Source organism: Crotalus tigris, unplaced genomic scaffold (assembly GCF_016545835.1).
Source record: "Crotalus tigris isolate CLP2741 ecotype Arizona unplaced genomic scaffold, ASM1654583v1 scf7180000018829.1913635, whole genome shotgun sequence".
NCBI classification, from domain to species: domain Eukaryota; kingdom Metazoa; phylum Chordata; class Lepidosauria; order Squamata; family Viperidae; genus Crotalus; species Crotalus tigris.
In genome coordinates this window covers 1,027,011-1,031,724 of record NW_024097219.1, presented here as the reverse complement: position 1 = coordinate 1,031,724, position 4,714 = coordinate 1,027,011, and positions in this window count along the sequence as shown.

The following is a 4,714-nucleotide window of genomic DNA, read 5'->3' as shown; positions in this document are numbered from 1 at the left end:
ACAAACTTCCAGTCACCATTTTTAGCTACCTTATCAATTAGGGTGGATCCTTCCTAAGTTTCTTTCTCTGACTGTAAAGCAACTGTGGACTCCTCCTCTCTTGTCGAATCATTCCCGAGACAGCATTTCTTTCTCTCATCCCCCAAGGTCATCCATACATTCCATTATGCAAACACTGCATCATTGCCCTTCGTTCACTGTTATACTTACCTCAAGCCTAACCTATCACTTTTCAAAGGGAAGAAAGGATGGCAACAAGGCCCAAAGCTTGTGGGAGAGGGAAGAAGATGGACTACTGTATAACAAGCAACACAGGGAACAACAGTGTGCTGGCCAAGGCCTTCCTCTTAAATGCTGTGCTTATACTATTAAAACTAGCAGGTAGGATTTGAGAAATAGAGAGATTTGTACTCCTGCACGTGACTTGCTCTTTTACAAACTGCTGATTCCAAAGCTCCTTGTACACAGGAAGGAAGTTCAATAGTAGGAGCATCAAAACCTTATAATCAAGGTCACAGATTGGTCTTTTTTTGGGGGAAGGAATGATATAAACTACCTCTGGTTATTTAATTAAATGATTTTCTTAGAAACTAACTCAACTATCTTTCAAGGGAATCTTACATGCTGCCAGCGACAGTGTCAAAAAGCTCAAAAGAAGTTTCCACTAAGCTAAAATGAAGCAAGTTTTCCGTTTCATCAATTGAATGTGAGCTTGCAAGAGATGACTTTGGGGAAATCATTCATGGCTTTGCAAGAAGCAAGTGTCGGCACAATAAAGCTTTAAAATGAATTGGTCTGTTTATGAAATGTTATCAGTTGAGCTCTTCCATTAGGAAAACAAAATCAAAAGATGGGTAGGATAATATTTTATTGTGACTGAAGAACAACTGAGAACTTTAAAAAATTGTCAGCAAGCTTTAGAGGATTCTTTTTCACTCTGGGAATTATGTTAAGAAAAACTAGTAAAAGAAGGTGTTTGAAGACTTGATGGAAAAGCCCCAGGAAGGCAATGATGTAATTTCAGAAATATATAGTAAGAAAATGTAATTTCAGAATTAAATGAAAATGTTTTCCTTCACAGGACTGTATATGTGGATGTGGCTGGGGCTGTAGGAAAGTGTTGAAGGAAAATCATATTATGCATATGTGAAAGCATAGATGTCTGCAAGGCCTAGAAACTGAATGTAAGTCATCTTATCGAGCTGGCGCTGATCCTGTGATTGGGGCTCAAAACCTTTTGGTTCATAATCCCAAGATAATTTGGTGGCTAGAATGCCTCTTTCAAGATAAAATGCTGCCATTCATCTTCTCAAAGGAGAAATCACGTGGACCCAATAAATTATATTTTCTCATACTTGGAGTACTGAACTAGAATAACTTTTTAGATTATCTGGTTAGGTTCACACAAAATGCTACGCCATTCTATTTGTTAGTGGGCTTTTAGTTTACTATCTCTTTGAGTCTGTAGGTATGGACACATTTAAAAGTATGTTGTGGGAGCTGTCATGCAAGCCATGATCAGTCATCACACACAAATCTGTTAATCAGGCAATAAACTGGATAAAATTGCTTTCTGTTGATCCTGGAAAAATGACTGCATTCTTGGTCAAAACAACAATTAACTATTGTTTTGTAGTACAGTAGTTGCTAGATTCCCATTTCACTATTGCAATGTTAGTTTCTCTCTTTTTTTTACATTAAAAATTCTGCTACTTCCAAACCCATGCTGGTTTACACATACTGGCCAAAGTACAGGTTCTTTTGGATTATTTATTTAAGTCATAATATATTTTTATGGGAGGTGGAAATTCAATTAAAATCATGAGGAGAAATTAGTTCTTTCATCTTCAGGCTAGAATGACTGAGGCTTATGTAAGTGGGAGGACATAGCCTGGAGTCAATCTCAAGCCTGAATGTTACTTTCGGAATCTAGCACAGCTGAAACCATCACTGATGGTAGATTTATGTGTAATTGTCACTGCCTGCAGATATAACTGTGGCCTCTTGGGCAGATGTGATGTTGATGCTGAACTGGCTTGTCTGCTAATTCTTTCTAGAAGCATTATCAGGCTGCTAGAGAGATGAGAGGGTGCTGGATTAAGTAGGACTTTGATCTAATCTGGCAGAATTTTCCACACGTTATAATAGAGTAAGCCAACTCTAAATAATTTTCTTACCCAAGAACACAGTTGAAAATATTGCATTCTAAAAGTTGATTTAGTCATCAGTTCAACTGCTAACTTAGCTTTTTCTACCTGTATGACTTTAATACATACTTTTTCCTCAGGTAATTGACCTCTTTCCATGAAGAATGGTACTGGCCTGCTTTATAGGTATAAATACAAAGATACTCAAAGATTAGTAAAATGGTGATGATGGGTAATATAATACTTTTCTATTGTAATATAAGGCAAATCTTAACACAGTATGCAAACACACACATATACCTCAGTAGATGTAAGAGCTCTGTTAAGTGCTTCTCTCCTTTGAGGGAGACTTTACCTGAAGACACCCACTTCCAGGAGCAGTTGCCAAGTTATTTTTAGCCAGAGAATAAACTCAGATAGAATTATTTGGGTTTCATATACTAAAACAGCCTTTTAACTCATTTTTCTCTTTTTTTTCACATAACTGCGTCTCGATTAGACTTGCTAACCCAGAGGGAAGCCTCTATCAGGGACTTTGGCTTGGCTACAAGCAATGAAACATAATTAACAAATAATCAAGCAATGAAGGTCACTCCTAATTGTCTGGCTAAAGAGCTAAAGAATGTCTCCCAGGGTCTACCTGAAAAATGAGAAAGAGATTGATTGGAACTGTGGGAAGCTTAGCTTTTGGATTGGCTGATAAATGTTACTTCACAGAATAAAGAGTAACAGACTATATCCATCACTACTACACAATATGGGGTGGCATACTGGCTCATATAGCTTTTTAAAGGAATATATAGTATGATAAATGTGTATGTGTGTGTATAAAATCATTTATCATCTAGTACAGTATTTCTCAAAGTTGGCAATTTTAATATGTGGATTTCAAAATCCACTTGGAATTGAAGTTCACATAACTTAAAGCTAAACTTAAGAAACACAGATCTAATAGAAAGGCACGAGAAACATATTTGGTTGGTTGATGATTCCAGGAATGGCATCCACTAGATCAACAGCAATGGTTCATATCCCCCTAAGAAACTTAGACGTGGCTTTTTGCAAAGCCCAGCAGGCTGTCTTCATATAGGGAGTTAAATCCTGTTACCGAAACACAACCCGCAACTTCCATCTACAATGCTGCAATTTAAACATCATTGTAGTTCCCTTAAACGCTACCAGCATTTGCTAGTGGGTTGCATGATGCATAGAGCTTAAAATTGAAATCAGACTTTGAGAAGGGAACACAATTTCAGAACTGTGATAGATCACCTTATTTTAAATGGTTTGGCTATTGAAAAAAAAAAACAGCAAGGTTACAGTGATATTGGAGAGACAATGTATCCCTTGGGTATTCCATTAGTTAATGATTTATAACAAATTGGGGAAAGAACATGGTAAATTTTTTCCCATATTACTCTGTCATACTCAAGAATAAAGGGGGGTTATTTCTGAGTAGATAGCTATAAGATTGTGTTTTAAGGAGACATATAAAAGGCAGAAGGCTTCTTCAAATCAAAGACATTTCACTATAGAAGAAGATGGAAATTTGTGGACTGCACAATCTGTATTTTCATTGCAAGAGATCAGAATGAAAGAGATGAGATAAAACCAAGGAGATGTAAACTGAGGTAAGAATTTACATTTAATTAGGATAAGATATCTTTAAAAAAGTATCAGGAGCTGAAGATCTTGCTTAAGAAAGCATTATGTGAGAATCTCTTAATGTATCTTTTAAAGATTATTATATTATATAGGTTATGGCTTACTTATTATGCATGATAGATATGCATGTATCATTATGGAGAAAATATATGTGGTCACTAAGAATCAACTTGAAGCTATATAAGCAACCAATTAATCAATTTTTCCCAAAATTCTCAATTTCCCATCTAGGTGCAACGAGAAGGTCCCTCAGTTTGAACAGAACCTCTCATTATTGAGATACATAGTCTGCAATCCAGAATCACATGGGGCCTCCTTCAAAGCTTTGGGTACATCCAGAAGATATCAAACTGTAATTCTTAAAATAACAGAAGCGAAACATTATTTCACACCTGGGGAAGTAATTGTATTTACTCTATTTAATCTAGTTTTATCTGGCTCTGTCTGGATTTTTTGTCTGTCCTCTGCTGTTTTTAGAGCCATTCCAATCAAAGAGTAAGTCTAGTCCTTAACTTAAAAGAAAAAGATGGCCCACCTCGCTTTTCTTGGATCTATGCTCATTTAATCTCCTGTCCTTACATTAAAGTTTATTGGTCAAATAATAGTCTCCATGGTAATGCAAAAACATCATCACATTGTGTTAATGCTGAACTGTTCCCATTATTGGTGGTGTTCAAAGAAATTACTCATCATAATCAGGGTGTGAGAAAAAAAACCTCAATGCCACCCACCCATCTATGTTACTCACTAATCCTGACCATCTTTGATAGTGTTGAAAGAAAAATCTTCAGGTCCAGTCCAAACTGGGAATAAATAAAATGGAGGCTGTTTAGAAAGAAGGTTCTTGTTTATTTAGTTGCCAGAAACTTCAGTGACACAGCATGTTTCTGGGGTGGCTGACA